The sequence below is a fragment of the Rhipicephalus microplus genome, chromosome 2, assembly GCF_043290135.1.
Source record: "Rhipicephalus microplus isolate Deutch F79 chromosome 2, USDA_Rmic, whole genome shotgun sequence".
NCBI classification, from domain to species: domain Eukaryota; kingdom Metazoa; phylum Arthropoda; class Arachnida; order Ixodida; family Ixodidae; genus Rhipicephalus; species Rhipicephalus microplus.
This window is the reverse complement of record NC_134701.1, coordinates 237075976-237097972: the sequence shown is the minus strand read 5'-3', so window position 1 is coordinate 237097972 and position 21997 is coordinate 237075976.

Here is a 21997-nt window from a genome sequence, read left to right as displayed (position 1 = left end):
TTCTTCTGTAGAGATGTCGAATATAATTTTCAACATTCGTGAAGTGACGCCATCTGGCTTCCACTTTTTCTCAACCATGTTGTAAGAACATGCTCTGAACTGAAGTGTGTTATGGGTTCAGGTTCCCGAGACGCCGTTGATCTCAAATTCGATGGTCGATTTTTGACTCATATGCACTACTAGAAAATTCTCGCCTAGGTAAGGACCATTGAGTTTTATGAAATTAACTAGATGGGATTCTGGCGCTTCGATTGTCCTGCGACCATAAAAATGATGAGTAGTACACGGATTTGCCTAGTATTCGTACTTGTGGGTGGCGAATCGCACTTGTGGCTTCATTTATTGCCGTGTTTCAGTATTGTCTCGAAGGTAAGAACGAGCCCTTTTGAACTTCGTGACCCGATTTGAGGTGGTAAGTTTAAAATATTATGGTATTGAAGCGCTACCGCTGAAGAGTTGCTGATTTTTGTTTTCTGACAAAAAAAAAAGCTCCAAGCTACGCAAACACAAATGAAGCCAAAAGTACGAAGATTAGACCAATTCCTCTACTACCCATCATTCCCATGCTCACTGAAGCGCCGTGCGTTGCAGATCACATAGATACTAGTGTCAGAGTTCCCTCTAGGGTCTATTTAGAAAACTCAATGATAAGGACAATGTGTCTTTTCAAGAAAAATGGTCGCCTTGATCAAGATGCAATCGGTAAGCTCAAAACTCTATTCCATAACACCATGCCCCTGCGTGCCCCAAGGTTAACACCCGCTAACCCTTTTATGGCCCCAAAATCTTGGAGAACCTATTTGAAGATTTTCTTTTGTTCTCGCTTTCTGGTGTTTCAGCTGTAGCCCATTCCGACGCATAATGCTTGGGCTAGTGCTCGGACGAAAGCCGAGTGAAAGACGCGCGCACTCACACATCTTGCCACAGCTTCTAAATAAAACAAGTTCTTTTTATTATTTAGCCATCGTCATCGTGCTGGCCGAGCTTTTGGCTTGGCTTTTGTAGTGTTCTGACTAGTTATAACAGCCTTGCACCGGATGTAATAAATGGGTTGAGAGGCAGCTCTTCTCGTCAAGAGTTCTTGTGGGTCGCGGACACGGTGTAAGATAAAATCTATAGGTGTGGGCACTTCTCGGCTTCCTTAAGGTACACAATAGACCAGATAATGTAACAGCAACGTGCGTCCATTGGGCCGCTGCCAGCTGCGCATACCTAAGGAGATGAGGTCGTGCTAAGGGCAACTTCAAAATAATAATAAAAATTAAAATGTCGCACCATTGCTATAGCAACCGGTGAGGCTGGCGGCAACACCGGCGTTCAGTGAGCGTCGCGTTTGTCACTCGCGAAAAACAAACCATTCGGCAGCATCAGTTGCTAGCATGACTGGCACTTCAGTTTACAAAATGAACTTGCGGCAGCATGTCCTTCCTCCATGCTTGCGGTGATGTGGTAAGCTGGTGAGCAGCCAGGCAGGAAATCAGGCGAAAGAGAACATCCAAGTGCTTCTTTAGTGATTGTAAGTCAGTGTACCCTACGTCCCCCCCCCCCCCCCCAAAAAAAAAGCAATATTGTTCCTCGTGATTCCGAACACCTCAAAGCATGGGAAGTACCGTACGATCAACACAAACAATGTAGTCCACAGCAAGCACTTCATAGATGATATGATTCTGATAAAAAACATAATTCGCTGAGATAGCAGGGAAAACCTGATTGACGTGCCGAAAAGAAGCCTTCTTTAGAAAGAATTAATCATTTGCATTTTCCCGTGTTCTTCTGCACACCTTTTTTTTGTGGAGTTCAGACAAAGCAAGCTTCATATCACTAGGCATGGACATTGTTTTCTGTTTAGTTTATGCAACTCAATGAGAAGTCGAAATAAATAGTGTTTTATCTGTTACAGGCGTGGTGAGAATTTCTCTCACTGTATTATGGCGTGCATTCACAGTTTTCAGGGGCGAAACTCGAGCCTTAAAGCGGCAATCGTTCGCCCTTGTAGTAGTTGTAGTCGTAGTGTGTAACCAGTCCTACGTTTTGACCTGAAAGGTAGTGCTGGTGGGAGATTTCTCCTGTGCGTTGTGAACAATAAAAAAATCGCAGTGTGCGCGTTAACTAAAAGCCGAATTCTCCTATCTCTCATTCCCCATTAGCAGCCATTAGCATGTACATTGAGCACCATCTGACAAGAAAGAGTTGCTAAGTTATACTCGCTGGACGTAATCTCTTTGGTTTTAGAAAGGTTTAGTGAGCATTGAGCCGCATTGCCATGAATACAGTGAACTAGTATATACCATGAACTCGAGGTGGTTAAAGGTGGGAAGTAGACACGAAGCGCGAGCCGTAAGAAAGTGTGCGTGTGCCACCTCTAGTTTAGTCCTTGGAATGTCCGCTGGATGGTGGTGCTTCTATATGGGGAATAATTGATGAAAAGATGCGAGATGGTGGTACTTAGAATGTTGAACATATGGATGAACGGACACACAGTCAGATGCATGGACGGACGCATGGATGGCTGCACGGACGGATGGACGCATGGACGGGCGCAGGGGCGGATGCATGGAAGAACGCACAGATGGACGTGCGGACGAACGAACAGACGCACGCACGGACGGGCGGATGGACGCATGGACCGTCACACAGATGGACGCATGGATGGACGGAAGCAAGAATGAATGGATGGACGAATGCTTCACCCCACTCTCCATCATTCACTCCGTGGATATGCGGCTAGTTTTTTTTGTGTGTGTGAGTGACTCCAATGGCGTTCGTAGAAAGGTGGGCTGATGGTTCGAAGCAAAAAAATAAAGGACAGTATATAATTTTCCCGTGCATGGTAAGGAGAGACGATGAGATCCGTGAGAAGATATGCGCAGTGCCCTCCGTCAACGTGTTATGTAAACTGTTGATCACATCCGTGAGCTTTCCGCCGCATATTTTTCTTAAAAGCCGCGAAAATAAAGTTTGGCACAACACCAAAACATAGCCATGTAATGGACGCCCACATATATTGGTATAGGTATCTAAGAAATTGCTTCTCTTTCTACAAGCAATCAAAGGGTCTTGTTAAAGTGTTTGGCTTTGACGGTCATTGAAAGCGTGTGTGTCCCTCCACGCTGTCACAGCGAACCCAAGATGCAGCTTGCCGATCCGATGGTGGCACTTTTCATCTGCGAATGCACAAAAACTAGAACATTTAAATAGCGAGTCGCTACATGCAAAACTTTCGAAGAGGTGTCCATCTTGTACGTGTCTGTCACGACCCCAGAAGTATCAAGTTTACGTACAAGACGTGCGAGAACGTGTTTCAAATACCGGCATGCGTTTCGTGAAGAAAGAAGCATGCAGACCGCACTTGCCGTCTGTCGCAAACATCCGTCATGCTGCGCAAGTAGAGTAATCAATTTTTGCTCTTTGGCAGGAAGAACGCGCATGTGTAACTAAACTCGAATTTTCAGTGAAGGACATGTTGCTACTGCATTGCCTCTTTCTGTTTTCAAGTTGCGTTCACTCGTAGACAGGCATGCGCTGCCAGAAGCAGTTCGACGGACGCACGTCGCAGGTTCATGGCGTTCCGTGAGTGTCTCCACCTAAATTGTATCTTACACGATGTTTACGGACCACGCGTGGCAGGGACGCCGATGAGCGTCTCTTGCGGTGCAACGCCCAGGCATCGCGGGAGACGCGCGCGCATCAATGCTCCCTACCGGCGTCTCACTTCGAGCACCCTCACTCGGCTTCCTCGGGACAGTCTTTAGAGGCACCACGAAGAGCCACGCTTCGTTACACCTCCACTCTGAATTTATGGATACGTTTTCCTGCAGTGAGGACAATAGAGAGTTTTAGTACTGCGGAATGGTACTACGTATGCAACACGCAAGTGCCTTGCGTTACGTGGCGTCGTTTGCCACTAATCGGTTTTTAGTACGCCGTAGTACCCGCGTACGTAACGAGCGTGAAGCGTGTTGCGCCATCTGGTAGATCAAAATAGAAGCACGTGTTGTTGACAGCCAATGTGAGCCAATCCAAGTATTATAGCCAGATTATGGCCATATTTTAACCACAGAGCCGGTCGGTGCTTGCCTTCGATGCCGCCATTTTGCAAAACGAAGTCTCGCGCTGTAGCGAACTTGTTCGAGAGCGGCGCGATCACCTCATACGTACGCACGCACGCATCTCATGCGTGCGTACGTAGCAGCTGCGTACGTAACGCGATACGTGCGCGTTGCGGTCTGCGCATGCGCACTACGCAGAATGTGGTGTCCTTACGTACACAACGCCGCCACGTACCCTGTGTTCGCAGCACTAAAACTCTCTAATATCGTACAGTGTCCATACGACCCGCACCACAAAGTCAAGCAGGCTCGGATTGGCATCCACGTGTCAAAGTGCAAGAGAGCAGTCGGCCGCCCATGTCTTAGGCCTTGCTTGTTCAACGCCGAACATCTCGTGCCACACGATGAGCCTATTTCATAGGCACCTAGAGACATGCCCTGACCGGTCGTCGACATTGCCGGTAAGACGAGAGGATGTGGAGAAACTATACGTTGTTCCAGTAGCCAGCGCATCACCACCATTGTCACCGGAACCAGAAGAAATATGGGAAGCGGGGACTCCTGCAACGTACGAAGCACCGGAACGACCTGTGCCCCAGTCTTCCGACAAGTGCACGGTATGAGGCCTGTGGAGCGACGTTTTTATTACCGCTCGCTTTTTCAAAATGGCCCTCCAGAGCATTACGCACCTCCCAAGCAGACAAAGGCCTAGCACAGCTTTCTGCGTTCTAACCAGCCTACCAATACCTAGGCCGAGACCAGAGGGCCCCGTGGTGGCTAAGCTGCCTTTCCATAGTCAATTGTCAACAGTGACAACTGGCCCAGCAGCGTTCAGGCCTGTCAAGACCAGACCAGCCAAACTTGGTCCCGCAAATCGTGGGCCAAGAAGGTTGCCACTACCACGGGTAACCAGCTCCGTAGCACCCAAGCTAATCATTCCAGTAGCGTCGAGACCGTATTACCCAGGTCATCGAGCCACGTAGTATCCAGGCCAGACAGTCCTTTGGGACCCAGTATCAGGATGGCCATCCACGGTCCATCCTTTCGGTTCAAAACAGCCAGCGCCTTGGTTGTCAGGCATCTCCAACTCTTTTACAGACATGGGCTGACCTGTTCCGCAGTACGACAACTGTGCTGCAGAGCGCGAATCTTTATCAACTTGCCGATTGTGGAAAATATAAAGGAGCTGGGACGTGGTAGACTGAATGAGAAGTGACTGCTGATTATGCTGTGTTCAGTCATTTTTGTCATTGTATCATCTATTCGAATAAATTGATTTACAGGACTGAAGAGGTGTGCGGGCGTTCTTTCTCACGGCCTTCACAATGCAGCATTTTACTCACACGGTGAATGTGAGCCCACGCTCACCTTGCAATAATAATAATAATAATAATAATAATAATAATAATAATAATAATAATAATAATAATAATAATAATAATAATAATAATAATAATAATAAACTGTAACTGTACTAGAGGGAATTACAGTGGAGGTCGGTGATCCCCCTAGTCCAGGGCCGCACCAGCCATTGCATCTCGCTGGGCCTGATTGAGCCGAGCAACTTGGCCCCCTCAATCCTTGCTCGCAAGTCAGACTTCCCGCTTCCTCTCAAATGGGTTTTCCGCCAAAAAGGATAGACTAATTTCAGGTGGCCTGAGTCTACACGTCCACGTTATGTGGGTAAGAGATGACCACGGACATGTGTTCGGTTGCTGCGTTAGGTGGATTTTGTTGGAAATTAGTACATTGGCATAGGTGTTTGTTTGTAACCAGCGCCAGTCCCTAGCCTGTCCGATATGAAGTTAAGAGTGTGGTGGGCTGAACTTTTGCCTTTGTCTTCTTTGTGTCTTGAGGATGTCGCGCGGGCTGACTGGATGTTCTTCGAGAGTCGCTATAGGTTCCCAGGACACGATTTTCACGATATATGCTATCGGCTCGCTCATTACCTACTAGGCCCGCGTACGCTGAACACCAAATGACAGCGTGATCTTGTTCAAAATGTGTTCCTAAAATTTTAGCTGTAGTTTTTGATAGAACTCAGGTCAGGCATGAACGACATGCTCATTGAGAGTCCGAGATGACTAGGGCGTCTTGGGGCTTGTATTCGGCATCTCGTATGGCCAATGCTATGGCCGCCGACTCTACCGTGCTAACTGAGGCAGTTTGTACGGTTCCTGTGATTGCACTGGATCGATTTGTCGACACGACAGTGTAATTGCCCTTGGATATTTTGCACGCGTCGGTGTACGTGCCTCGTTGGTGTCCGAACTGCCTTTGAAAAGCTTTGGCTCGAGCTTCTCGTCTGCCCTTATGGTATTTGAGACTCGTGTTTTGGGAATGCGAGAAGCCATTATGTGTTCTGTCACCTCATGGGGTAGAAGGAGAGTGGCCTCAGTGGGTACACCAGCTTTTGTAAAAAGGCTATGCCTTGCTTTGTTGAGTTGAGCCGTTCCCGCTGCGCGAGAACAACTGACGTTGTATGCTCTTCAAATGTGTTATGAATGCCCAGATCTTCAAGTTTTTCAGTGCTTGTAGTGTGGGGTAGTCCTAGGGCTGTTTTGTACGCTGTGCGTATTAAAGCGTTTACCTGGTGGGTCTCTATGATTGTTTTTGGAATGGGAGGCCATATTTCACGCGACTTATGACGAAAGCCTGCACTTGCCTGTTCGTTTTTTCCTCTGTTAAACTTTTTTTTAGTTCTGGTGACTCGGTAGATCATGCGCGCTACGCTTGTCATGGTTTTCCTCAGTTTGGCTAAGGTGTGACCGACGTTGCCATCGTCCTGAATCCACAGACCTAATATGTACAGTGCTTTCACTTCTTTCATAGGCCAGCCATTTAGGTGTATCTCTATGTGTGGTCATTGCTGCTTTCTCGAATATGGGGTCCGGATCCGAATGAACTCTGACTTTTTTGTGAGCACTGAATTCCTGCGTCTGCGGTAAATTTCTCAACTTCTGAGATAGAGATCTTCAGAGAATCCTGTGTGTTTACGCATGAACCTTTATGTGCCCTGTAGCGATCAAGCTATGCCTTGACCCAGCGGGTCATTCGCCATGCCGGATTAGTGCCAAAAGGACAGTCTCGCCACGGCTGGACTGAGGAAGCAACAGAGGCCGAAACGGCGCCCAATGATTGACAGCGGCGCCAACAGTGTGGAATGTCGCCAAAGAGGGTTTTGGAGCCGCCGCTCTATTTCCCACCTGGGCCAGCCACGCATCGTTAGCGCGTTAACCGGCAGACAACGACGGCGCTGGTCAAAGGGCTCTCCCCAGAGGAATGCACGAACCGGGCACCTCTCGAAAGAGCGGCGCTTCTTTAATCCATTGTCAAGTAGCCGACCGGCTGACTGCCTATGCCCGCCAGGCATTGTCCCGGAGTACTTATTTATTTTATTTATTTTATTTAGAAAATACTGCGGTCACTGAAGACCAAGCAGGTGGGGAACATTACAATAAACAAATATGCAAACATCGAGAAAAAAAATTAGAGGAATAATCAAATTTGCAAGAATACAAAATGGATGATACAATGAATTTAAGAAAAAATATAACAGACCATATAAAAATAAATAATAAATAATGGCGAAAATGGAGTGATGTCTTAAAGTACAAAAAAAAGAATATACACATACGTACAGACAAATTTATACACATGGAAACGCGTCAACTATTACAAGTACTGAGCACCAACAATCCGAAAAAGTGATATTGCATGTATACAGAGTATAAACATTATATTAAACACTAGCAGTACAGAGAAGGCGCGCTTATGTCACGGTTGAGATGCTCTGAGCAACGCTTTCTCGAAGTCATCAGATGAGATGACATCAGGTGGTAAGCTATTCCACAGAATAATTGTTCGGGGAAAGAAAGAATTTTTAAAGGTGTTAGTCCGCGTGGTGTATGGGAGCAGGTTATGCATATGACGATGCCTAGATGCGCGAGGAGAGAATGGTTGTATGTATTTATGGGCAGGAATATTCAGCTTACCATTATAAATAGAATGCAAGACTTTCAGGCGTGCGATTCTGCGGCGATCTTCAAGCACAGGAATATCGTTGTCTTTCATTAATTTTGTCGGAGAATCAGATGATTTAAACTTAGAAAAAATAAAACGTACAGCGCGTCTTTGAACCATTTCAAGTTTTTGAATGTCTTTTTTGTAGAAAGGGTCCCAAACCACTGATGCATATTCAAGTTTAGGCAAAATATACGCTTTGTACGCGAGCATTTTTAATTTCGGAGGGGCTTTTTTCAGTTTGTGCCTCAGAAAACCAAGCTTACGAGAAGCTGATGCGGAGACATTTGTTATATGTGCGGACCAAGAAAGTGTGTTTGTAATGGTTACTCCTAGGTATTTATATTCATTTACTTCACGTACTGGTGTTCCTTGGACGTTGTAGGTAAACGTGAATGGCTGTTTTTTTCTTGTCACACGTAGGAGTACCGTTTTGTCAGAGTTTAATGTCATTGACGACCGAGTACACCACTCACTAACTTGTGTTAATGCAAGACTTAGATCAACCTGATCTTGTTGGCATGTCACTTTTTTATATACTACGCAGTCGTCAGCGAACAATCGGATACTAATGTTAGACTCAACCATGTCAGCTATATCATTTATGTATATAAGAAAAAGAATCGGTCCTAAAACACTTCCCTGTGGGACACCTGATAATACCGGTAACGTGTTAGAAATATGTCCCCCCACGTAAACGTACTGAGCGCGGTTTGAAAGATAAGCCTCTATCCAACTTATGATGAAAGATGGAACATTCAGGTTTCGGAGCTTTATGAAAAGTTTGCCATGGGGAACGCGGTCAAATGCCTTGCTAAAGTCTAAAAAAATTAAATCAACCTGGCCTGAAAAATCAAGTATTTGTGCGATATCATAAACTGTTGCAACTAGCTGCGTGCACGTTGATAATTTTTTCCGAAAGCCATGCTGGGCTGGAGACAACAGGTTATTATTTTCAAGGAAATCGGTAATAAAGTGAGCAATAATGTGTTCAAGTACCTTGCAGCATGTAGACGTTAGGGAAATTGGGCGGTAGTTTTCCTTCAGCAGGCGATCACCTTTCTTATGCACAGCTACAACCCTGGCGAGACGCCAGTCATCTGGTAACGTTGCCGTTTTGAGCGATTCAGAGAAAACAGTGGTTAAAATATGCGATATTGGTTCAGCGTATCGACGCAAGAAAGAATTCGGTATGCCGTCAGGGCCACCAGAGGATTTTTCTTTTACGCCAAGTAACAGTGACAACACACCCTCAAAGCTGATAAAATCTGAATCAGGCAAGGATGGAACAAGTTCGAGAGTTGTAGTATCTTTTGAAGAAAACACGGAATGAAGATAATTATTCATAATGTTGGAAATTTCTGTTAAGTCAGTAACTACTAAGTCATTCTCCCTTAATTTTTCTAAAGTTGGAGCCTTATTTCCCAAGTATTGCCAAAATTTTTCCGGATTATTCTTTAAGAAACTCGGTAAGGTCGATGAAAAATATTTATCTCGGGATGCTGTTAGTGCGCAAGAAAGTGCAGCTTGAATTTGTTGAATACCATCGGGATTTCTGTTTGATTTTTTTGGCGCGCTTTAGTTTTCGCTTAATGTGTACAATGTCGTGGGTTACACAGGGAAGAGCCCTCCTTGTTTTAACGTGGCGGTCAGGAACAAAAGATTCTAAACAGTGCAGTACAGCATGCTTAAAGGATAGCCACAAAGAAATGACATCACTGCGGGGTTCCTGGTCTACAAGCTGCCTTAATACATCAAGAATAGACTGATCATCAGCCTTCGCCATATCTTTTACGGTTTTTGTAACTGTTTTGGGGTGTTGCGTACTATCAGCAAGTTTACAAGTCACCAGTACTAGCTTGTGGTCTGATATACCCTCTTCAATGGCTACGTCGTACGACGGAATATCTCTGTTAAGAAATACAAGATCTAATATCGAACCATGATTACCAATTACGCGCGTGTTTTCAAGTACCACTTGTTGCAAGTCGCAAGAAAGCATAATGTCATACAGAGGGCTATAAATTACATTGGCAGTCAGTTTTTGCGACCACTTAATGGAGGGCAAGTTGAAATCCCCAGCCATTAAAATACGAGGACCCTTCAACGACGACATGTGATCGCGTAGCAGTGATAACAATTCGGGAGGAGAAGACGGGGGCCGATAGACAGCACATAGAACAAACACGTGGCCAGAGCAGTTTACTTTTAGAAAAAGGCTTTCGTGGTCATCTATTTGCGCAAGCGCGCTGGCGGCAAAACTGTTTTTCAATATTATCGCCACGCCTCCACCCCTACTTGTGCGATCGCGTCGAAAGATCTGATACGATGGAGGAATTACATCCACATCACTGATATCACTATGTAACCATGTTTCAGACACCATCGTTATATGCGGATCATATCTGAAAATAAGTTGTTCAAGCTGTTCAGTCTTATTCGCTAAACTTCGAGCATTGAAACTAAGCAGTCTAAGTTCCTTTGAACGAGTGTGCGTGTGAGGTCATTGATTATCGCGTGGCCTACGAGCTTCTCGGAAAAAGACACGCTGGTTTCTAGTCTCGTCCCAGACGTAAAGGCTACCATCAATGCTTAGCTTCTCGTTAGCAAGGAAAACACGTTTTCCTCGAGATTTTTCATCCTGGGCGGTTTCCCAGAGAAGGCGCCTTTTACGCAGGGTGTATTGACTGTAGTCGTTCTGCAAATAAATTTTAGTGCCTTTGAGCATTTTAGCTTTCCGCATAACTGCTTCTTTTTCTAGGAAGTCCTGGAAGTAAACGATTACAGGCCTTTTGCCAGATTTTTGCCCAAGACGGTGAATTCTGGCAACAGAACGGACGGTTTCCCTTAGCTTCTGTGAGAAGAGCTCGTCGACCACTTCACGTCGCAGTGATTTTTCATTTTCGCCTTCCTGTTCACTAATTCCATGAATAATGATGTTGCAACGCCAACTGCGATCCTCAAGATCCGCCAGCTTAGTGTTTTGTTGTTGAATTACTTCTTTTAAGCTTTGAACTTCAGTCTGAAGTGATTCAATTTCTGAAGTTTTTTCACGAATTTCTATTAACCGTTCATTAACTTCTACCCACTTTGCATTTAGGGATGACACGGTTTTTTCTGTTGTTAAAAGACGTTCTCGAATGTCGGCTAGTTCAGACAAGATTGTGGCCTGGCCAGATTGAAGTGACGCGAACATTTCATCGACAGACGGACCGGGGTTAAGTTCAATGTCACCACAAACAAGCAGTTCACAGACACGAATACAGTCGTACGCTATTAACAAGCATGTCCGTGGGCACGGCACAACTAACAAAATCAGGTCATCACTTTTAAATGATGAGTAACTAACCTGTGTTGCAAACAGGAAACGGTTCATGAGTGACATGATGCCTCCGGTCTTGCCGTGCCCACTGGTGAAGAAACGTTGGGGCAAGTCTTTTAAAGCCGGGTTGAGTGACGTCGTGCCATGCATCTGCTCACGTGATGACACCACTTGCGCAGTGAAGCCAAGAATCGGCTGCCAGTCAGACGATGACGAAATACAGGGCCAGAGGACGGGATCAGATTTGGCATCATCCATGTAGTAGCTTCGACACTTGCTTGCCGGGCATGATCCAACGGCGGCGGCCGCAGCCAGCAAAACCTGTGTTGCAAACAGGAAACGGTTCATGAGTGACATGATGCCTCCGGTCTCGCCGTGCCCACTGGTGAAGAAACGTTGGGGCAAGTCTTTTAAAGCCGGGTTGAGTGACGTCGTGCCATGCATCTGCTCACGTGATGACACCACTTGCGCAGTGAAGCCAAGAATCGGCTGCCAGTCAGACGATGACGAAATACAGGGCCAGAGGACGGGATCAGATTTGGCATCATCCATGTAGTAGCTTCGACACTTGCTTGCCGGGCATGATCCAACGGCGGCGGCCGCAGCCAGCAAAACCTGTGTTGCAAACAGGAAACGGTTCATGAGTGACATGATGCCTCCGGTCTCGCCGTGCCTACTCTCCCCACGAGACGAGTACGAGACGTAGTGTCGCCAAGACGCCGCGACGCCACCAAGAGGACAACAGGGACGGCGTCTTCCTGGGGGAGACCGCGGCGGCTGCCGCGGATCGCCCCGCTAATTGAGCGAACAAAATCGGCGGACCCTCTGAAGTATGCGGCCAGGATCGTGGGCACTCTCGACTGAAGGCACACACACGACGAGGAAGAGCCCTGCTGGCGCCACCAGAGTGCAGTGTTCACGTGGACGTTGCATGCTCGCCCCCCCCTCACCTGTGTGTGCGTGGTTGGTGGTCGACTCAGAGAGAAGGAGCCCGACAGGGCATAAAACGACGCGGCAGAGTGCTGGACGTCGCTCTGAGCCTTGCTCTGAACCTTGCTCTGAACTATGTAAAGTTCAACCACCACGCTCGTGGTTTGTGAAACCACTAGTTCTTCTCTTCTTTTCTGTCATCTCGACAACTCACTGTAAAGATGTAAATAAACCTGTTAAGTTTGCTCAAAGCTCTCCCCTAGTCCTTGGCTCGACGGAGCGACGGCGATCGGCCCCGCTACCCGCAGACTGCGGTCGCCGCGACGCGCTACAGCCCTGATTGTAACATCATCTGCGTAAATTGCAGGTCCTAGGTATTTTTCCCCCTAGCTTTATCGCAAGTTTTCTCATTCCTATGTTGAAAAGTAGCGGCGAAAGAATCGAACCTTGGGGCGTTACTCTATGTGGCATGTCAAATGGTTATAGTCTATTTGATCTCAAGCCTATTGTTACTGTTCTATTGCTTAGAAAAGAGCCAATGTATTAATAAACGCGTGCTCCACACCGAACATTCTCAAGTTCTTCGAGGATTCGGCTATGTGATATAGTGTCAAATGCTTTCTTTATGTCTAGCGATAGGACTATCCTCTCCTCACTACCACTTGGTGGACTTAGTGCTGCTTGCGTGAGCACGAGGAAAACGTCTTATGCTGAAATGTGTGGTCGGAACCCGAACATAGAATCTGGGAAAGGTTTATTATTTTTTATATGATTTCTTGATGTTTTTTGTATTACCTTCTCAAACAGCTTTCCCATGCACGAATTGAGTTAAATGGGACGCAAGTTCTGTTGGTTTCTTGGTTTTCCAAGTTTTTGTATTATTATAATATGGGCATCTTTCCACTCTTGTGGAACGTCACCTCCTTCCACCCAAACTTGTTCGTTGAAGAACTTGGTGAGCTGTTTAAGAATATTGCCATTGAGGTTACGGATCATTGCATTTGTGATTACATCGCTTCCCGGGGCCGTGTTTTCCTGAAACGATTGTGTGGCTGCGTAAACTTCTGCCACCATTACGGGTTCATCTAGTGCTATATTTGCAGGCCCTTCGTAGTGCAGTTTATCATGTAGTTGGTGCGCTGCTGCGCAAACGTAGATTTCTTTAAGCGTTTTTGTTAACTCAGTGTTCATTCCTGCGTACTCGTTCTTTAACATCATGCGTGTTCTATTGGTAGCTGTTCTCGTTGTTGTGGGTCTACCATGCCGCAAAGGATTGCCCACGTCTTCTTCGTGTTTAGTGTTCCCTGCATCGAGTCGCTGATTGCATCCAGTTGTTATGGTATAAATTGTGAGCATACTCCTTCGCCTCTTGTGCTAGTTCATCGGTGCATACTTTAAGCCTCCTGTTGTGTCTTTCCCTTTTTTTCATATCTTGATTAGGCTAAGTCGAGAATCCCATACGTGTAAAAGATGCCCGTCTACTGCCGGTGTTTCAGTTGTGAGCGTCAAAATTTTTTGTTGTTTTGCCATGTACATCTGTAATGTATCCAGCACAGGATTTCGCGTTTTCTTCCCTATGAGGTCGTTCTTGTTGTGCCCTGAAGGCTGTCCAATCGGGTATTACTGCAGAACTCGTCTTCCTTCTGAACTTCGGGGAGTTATTGCTAATGCTATGATATAACGATCGCTGTCTAAATTTTTTTCCGTGTTTGTTGACCTAGTTCGAGTCGGGTCGTTGGTGAATGCTAGATCTGGAGTCATGTCCCTTGCTACGCTATTTCCCATGCGCGCCGACATTTCTGGGAGGGTTATTACTTCCAGACCTCTTTCTTCCGTAGATGGTAACAGGAACTTCCCCTTCCGCGCGTGGTGCGTTGAAATCACCCAGTATTATAATTTTGTCCCCATTTAGAGCTTCCTCCTCTGGAAAATTAACGAGATGGTGGAAGTCTACTTATTTATCCCTAGGGGAGCTGTATACATTCGTTATAATTGTTTTTGCTTGGTTTCGTTCATGCGGCTATATCGTGATTATCTGACGTCGTACCTCACAGTCAGGCATGTGTTTAACGCTTATCGCGACATATTTTAGCAAAGATAGCGCTTTGCGGGAAAACGGAGTACCAAAGCGTAACGCAACCTCTCGGATTCAATATCTTACTGCCAATTTCTCGGATGCATATAAGATCTGGTGGGACTAGTGCCGATTCTGTGTTAGAAGTGCACGTTTATTTTTTAGTGTGCGACTGTTCCATCGTCACACATCGAAGTTGTCGGGCAATAAGTTTCCGTATCTAGCCATGAGTGGTGCCTTCGCTATCTGTCGTCTCCAATGCTCTGGGACGGTGGGTCAGAGAGCCCGGGCTATTGCCACTGCGCGGGCAATCGCTACTGAAATATTGTTTTTAGGAATTGATCAATTCTTGTAACTGTCATTTCAACGTATGTATTTCTGCGAACATGAGCTGGATCTGTTGTCTTATTTCGGCAAGCTGTTTGCTATTGTCGGTTGGTTCCGTCAGTTCGGACGTTTTCGCTATGTATCTGTGTACGACTACCTCGGGTTTTTGAGATTGTTTCAGAGCCGCCAGCTCTCGCTTAACTTTGGCCAGGCTAGCTTTAAAAGGTGTTTTTTCTCAATTATTTTATTGAAAATCATTCTTGAAATATTTTCTCAATTATTTATCGAAAAAAAAGTTTTATCACGTACCTCCACGCTATAAGGTGGTCGGTGAAAACTAATCCAGGCTCTGGTTTTGGCTCCAACTTTCTCGTCTCTGAAGTTCTGGAGCTTAATTAAAGTTGTCTTTGTTGGGCAATACATACCAGGCGAGAGCGTTTCAAAATGCCTGTTGTTCGATCAAGCATTAATCTTCCACTGCAGCTCTCATGACAGGACGACATATGAAGTCTTCTTCTCTGTAAGGAGCGCCTGCAACCGGCTGAAGAAGACACCTGCTTCATTCGCTGCCTCATTTATATTGACCCTTTGATGAATCTCTTTGAATATGCGGCCCTCTGTGTCTTTGCTTAACCCGCTAGCTGGAATTGCTTGCTCCCATTTGATTCGTGATGGGGTACCCTACTTGTTGCTTGTCTATTCGGCGGCGCAAGTTGCTTAGAAACGTTTGATCACCCGCTCGCTGAAACCGTAAGCGGCGAGGGCTTGCCAGAGCGTGCTACTGATAGTTTGAACAGCTCGTCCGTTAGCTCGCTCTCTCTTGCCGCGCTCCCGCTCGTTCGCTAGGTTTATTGGCACTAAAGCCTCACTTTAATTTCCGTGCGTTGAATTGTAATGCTGATTCAGGCTAAAGTGATCGTACGTACGCCTGCATACTTATGTGGGACCGCGCGTGCCTGCGTTTATCTAAAACATGTGCGGACGAGTTTATATAGGAATACGTATACCTCGGAAAACTACTCACAGAAAACCTAGCTACCAAAAAAATCACAGCATATCCATGAAGTGAATGATGATGAGTGGAGAGAAGCGTCCATCCCTCCGTCCGTAGGTTCGTCTCTTCGGCTGTCTGGATGGATGGATGGATGGATGGATGGATGGATGGATGAATGAACGGATGAATATGGCTGTGCCCTTTAGATCGGGCGGTGGCTAGTGCCACCAAGCCGTAATACTTAATGAACCGAAATCTAGATTTATTTTTCCCCTTAAATAGTGAGGTTGAGGATTCGTACTTTGCAAAGAAGGGTTCAATTTTCACTTGTGCCTTGACTTTAGCCACCAATCAAATAACCTCCTTTTAGTTAATTCTACCCGCTTAAAGTCTATTTTTCCATCCCTGTCCCTAAACCCCAGTGCTTTGAAAAACTCTGCGCCATCATCCTGAACTATAGGGTGAAGCCCTTTACAGAACATTATCAAGTGTTCGGCAGTTTCTTCTTCCTCTTCACACGCACTGCATACTGTGTCTACCCCTTCGTATTTGGCCCGATATGTCTTGGTTCGCAATACTCTCGTCCTGGCCTCAAACAGTAGAAAACTACCCCGAGTACTATCATAGATCCTTTCTTTGGCAATTTTTTGCTTAAAAGTTTGATAGATCTCTAGTGCGGACTTCTTAATCATGCCAATGCTCCACATGTCAGTCTCCGTTTCCTTCACTTTCTTCTTAACCGATAGTTCTTTTTGGTTTGGCCACCTGCTGTTTTTTAAGTATTTACCAGTCAATTTCCTGGTTCGCTTCCTCCATTTTGTATCGACATTCTTCATGTACAAGTAGCTGAAAACCTTCCTAGCCCAACGCTCCTCCCCAATTTCTCTCAATAGCTTCTCAAAATTTATCTCTCTGCTAGCTTCCCTGCCCTCAAATGATGTCCATCCCATATCAGCTTGTACTCCCTGATTTGGTGTATTCCCGTGAGCTCCTAAAGCAAGCCTACCTATTCCACGTTGCTTAATTTCTAATCTTGCTTGAACTTCTGATCTCATGCACAAGACCACATTGCCGAACGTTAGCCCAGGAACCATGACCCCTTTCCATATTACTCTGACAACATCATACTGATTGTAATTCCACAGTGCCCTATTTTCATCACTGCTGCATTCCTGCTACCTTTAGTCGTCACGTATATTTCGTTATTTCGTGTTCCCTTAGGTACTCGGTCCCATTGCTTATCCATACGCCCAGACATTTGTATTTATCTGTTATCTCTAGCGTGACTTCCTGTATTTTAAGCTTACTGCCTTCGTTATCATTAAAAATCATGACTGCTGATTTTCCCTTACTGAATCTGAAATCTAACCTCTCTCCCTCATTACCGCAGATGTCCACCAATCTCTGCAAATCTTCCTTGTTGTCGGCCATTAGCACTATATCATCTGCGTACATCAATGGTGGTAGTGCTTGTTCAATGAGTTTTCCTTGTTTGACGAAAGAGAGGTTGAAGCCCATTCCACTTCCCTCTAAATTGGCCTCTAATCCTTGTAGGTACATCATGAATAATAAGGGTGACAGGGGACACCCCTGCCTAAGCCCCCGTTTTACCTCTGCAGGCTTGGATACCTGTTTTTCCCACTTTATAATTACCTTGTTACCTTTATAGATATCCTTTAAAAGATTAGTGACTACATCTTTTACGCCTAGTGTGTCCAGTATTCTCCACAATTCATCTTGAACCACGCTATCGTACGCTCCCTTGATATCCAAAAATGCTAGCCACAGGGGCCTGTGTTCCTGTTCTGCTATTTCGATGCACTGCGTCAGTGAGAACAGATTGTCTTCCAACCTCCTGTGTTTCCGAAGCCCATTCTGCAGTTTCCCCAGCACCCCCTCATCCTCCATCCATGCCTACAGTCTTTCCTTTATAATCTGCATCGCCAGCCTGTAGATAACTGATGTCACTGGTATAGGACGGTAGTTGTTTATGTCAGCTTTGTCCCCCTTTCCTTTATAGATCATGCTCATCCTGCTAAGTTTTCATCCATCGGGAACTTCTCCATCGATTATTATTTTGCTCACTGCCTCTCTCAAAGCCTGCTTAGACTTCGGACCTAATGTCTTTATCAGCATAATTGGAATGCCATCTGGGCCTGTTGATGTACTACTCGGAACCCTTTTCTCAGCTCTTTCCCACTCTTGTTGTGAAAATGGAGCCATTGCGCCACTTGATTCATCCTTGTCTATTGTGGTGCATAAAGCACTTCTTTGTTGAAATTCTTCTGTCACCCTTGTTTTTATATATTCAATAGCTTCGTCCCCTTCTAGCCTAGCATCTTGAGCTGTAGTTATAAACCTCGGCTCTAGGCTCGTCTCATTTCTTAGGGAGTTTAGATGGTTCAAAACTTTCGCAGCTGCCTTTCTATCTTTTTTATGTACTTCTGCCAGCCACTGGGCTCCCTTTCTTCCAATCTTTTCATTGATCAAAAGGGATGCATCCCTTCTACAGCTTAGAAAGATTTCCGATTTCTTTCAACATCATCTGTCGGTTCACCCCGCTGCTTAGCATGTCTGTGTTCCCTAGAGGCTTCCTGACGTTTTGCTATGGCTCTCTTAACTTCCTCATCCCACCAACTTTTGGGTTTGTGTCTTCTTTTCCGGGGTGACTTGTCACGTGCCTTAGCAAGCTCTAGCTCAAATAGTCTAATTAGATTCGTGTATGTCCACACTGTTTTATTATCCTGAGTGATAACTTTTGTTTAGTGGCTATTTCAATTTGCCTTTCTGAATGAAAGTTTTCCTGTAGTTGCTCATCTTGTCTCCTTCCCACTTTCACTGCTCTTCAAAACTTAACATTGATACGTTTGTGATCACTACCCAGACTTCTGGAGCCACCTTCATCTATGTGCATTCCCCTGAGCTTATCATACATTCTATGTGACATCGGTGCGTAATCTATCGTCGACTGCAGCCTTCCTACCTCCCATGTTATTTGCCCTTAACACTTCTTGGTACTGTTACAAATCATCAAATCAAGCCTTTCACATATATCTATGATCATTTTGCCTGTCGGGTCGGTATACCCATCTATATCTATGTGTGCATTCATATCTCCTAGTATAATTATCTCGCACTCTCCTCCTAACTCCTGAATGTCCTTTGATATACACTCTACCATTGCCTGGTTTTCCTCTCTGGCCTTTGCTCCCGTCCACAAGTACACGAAACCAAGGAGTGTCGTTTGCCCTGCCACTTTCCCTTTTAGCCATAAATGTTCCTTGCACTCCTGCTTGACCTTTTTCCAGTCTGTACTTTTATGAACGAATGCCTCAATACCACCCCCCTTTCTGCTGCCTTCTGTTCTATTACAATATACCCACCCGTAGTCCGCATTGTTGGCAGGCTGTTCCATATGCCTAAGATGTGTTTCTGCAAAACCGTATACCATCGGCCTCTCCTCTCTTAGCTGTTCTTCTATCTTTTCCCACTTCAGCCTGTTCCTACCACCCTGCATATTAATATACCCTATGTCTGAATATGCTCGGCGCTCGTGGCTACGTCTATTTCTGCCCCGGACACTACCTATCTTAGATACTGGTGCCACTTTGAAATCGTATCTGTCCATACCACCTGTCAAAGAGTCTCCCTGGTTGTTTTTCTCGTTACTAGCTATCCTGCACCCCGAAGGGCCAACTTGCCCCCCTCCCCCCCCCAAAAAAAAAGCTACTGCGCGTCCTGCAAGTCGCCAACCCACCTCATGACCTAGCCGCCCATCGAAGTGAATTCTCTCTCGTTGAAAATCACCCCACCTATGCACCTCTCTGTTTATTTCCACCACCTCAATCAAAGCCTTTCTCTCGACTTATCCGCCGTATCTCTCGGTTTGCGTTGACAACCGCTCTTTGCAGGTTACTATCACGCACCGGTACCTCCGGTATCGTGCATATCACTACCTGTACCTGAGGAGAAGTGGCACGCATGTCATCGACGCCTTTCGCCAGTGGAGTTGCTAGTCCTGCTGTATCTTCATTCAAGACATCGTTTGAACCGCCTGAAATTATCACGGGATTCGTCTATCAGCTGTAGTTTTGAGTTTCGCACTCGATTGCCTCATGACTGCTTCCAGCTTGCGTCCTGGGAACGCCCCTACTGCAACCCTCTTGTCACCTCTTACCCTCTCTTTGATGGCTTCTGTGCATCGATATAAATTCGAGTCCCCGGCGATTATCACATGCTGTGACTTTTCAGCTGGAGCGTCCTGCACCTGGGGGTTACTTGCGCCTGTGACGCCGGCTGCTCTGTCCCCTCCCAGCCCCACCACTACTTCGTTGAAGCTGGGCCTTGTGACAAATGAACCGGCTGAACCTGTTTTATCCAAACTTGCTTGCTCTTCCTTCTCCGCAGTTCTGGTGGCCGGTTTCCTACTGTTCTCTCCGTAGGCCGCTCCTCTGTTTACCTTGGCTAGTGCTTCCTCGGCGGACTTCAGCTTTTCTCCCATAGCCCTCGTTTTCTCTTGCTCTGTCGCCAACGCAGGCTCGAGCTCGGTGATTCTCATCAGCATGTCACTCTGGGTAACCATCATTTTCTCCACTTTTTCCTCGACCTCACATTGCGTACACTTCGCGTCAGCCTCTTCTCCTTCCGCTTCTACACTTGGGTCCACTTTCAAACCAACCCCACATCCTGAACACTTCACAGGCTTTTTAACCATGTCTTTCCGACACCAATTGTCCCTATGACTTGTCTCACTCGACAATTACAAAACTCGAGCCCTGCCCTACGAAAAAGAGAGAGTCTAAGCTCTACTACAAAAAATTGCGTGTTCAATGTACGTGCACCTCCCCCACGGGGTGGCAAAAAAAAAAACACACACACGCACAAACTAACATATACCTGGTGACTGACCCCCGAAAAAGCCGTACAATTAAATAAGTGCTACAGGGATTTTAACTGCTGCCCTATATTTATAAAGACAAGCTCAAAACATGCAAAAGAATTTGTCTGCGCAGTCGATCGGGAGCGCACAAAAAACACGTCCATCCACCGTGACAGTCCGAACCGAACAGTCTGTCTCTATGGGACAGCGCTATCTATTGTATGACAAGGAAGATGCTACTGGGTTCGCCGCAGGGACGAGAAATCACACTCGTCCCTTCGAACACAGAACAAGCTATAACAAAAAAAAAACGTATCCCAAATTATTGTTTCTTGCCTGAAGCATTACCATTTGAAAAACTTGATAAAAGCCTTGAAAGTAAATATGAAGTAATCCGGATTTTGTATTCATGAAACAGGCGGTATGTCTGTGCAGTTGTTAGTGATAATGGCAACGAATCTAATTGTAATACAATGTTATCGCCATAAGCTAAAGACATCAATTTTCTGGCATGAGGACATTTATGAATTAGGCTCGCAAAGAATTAGGCTCACAACTTTAAAAGACTTTGTGCACCTCCTTCATTTAGCTACTTACGGATCGTATTTAGGTTCTGTCTCGCATGCTAGTGACTGGAGACGCCTCAGCGCGAGGAAAGCTGAAAAGTCATATCATTATGAAAATAAAAAAATGGGCTATTGGAACTCGCCGCCCTCTAATTTCACGTCGCTCTCAGTTTTCCACAAAACATACGGTGCCCTCTTTAGTGACGTTTGTGCAGCCTCCATAACAAGCAGCAAGCTTTGAAATCCAATTTCTAAGAAAAATTTTTTCCAAGAAAAATCAGATGAGTATTAAATGTAGTTTCATTTAGCTGTTCCCTTTTTCGGAAGGAAATAAAAAAGAAGAGATCAACAGTACCTAAGCAACCATGAGTGGCGACAGAGTCAAGGATGACGAAAGTTCAAAAGCGAAGAATAAAGAAAACACGTGGTCAGTTTTTTGTCATCAAGGCCTGTTCACCACAAGAGCACTTGAGAACTTGCAGTTAATGAGTGTAGGTATCTCGGAAATACTTTTTAAGTGCTGTTCCTGTACACCTTGGTTGCAACGGTGTTTTGCTGTTAGTGTAGGCAAATACTTCGCGACCAAGTGGCATGACGCTGTGCTTGTGAGTTACTCAGTCAAGCTTCATCATTAACTGTTTCTGTAGTCTAACTTGTTTTTTGTATTTTGAAACAAGAGACAGTGGGAAGCGAGGAACAATCCATACGAAATTTGGAGCAGATACACCGGTATTCGCACTGAGCAAAATAGTTGTGTTGGTTTAATTAGCTTTCGGGCCTTGGCACTGACACTGCGTAGGCTTTCAAATGGTTGTTACCCAAGGGAGGCGATC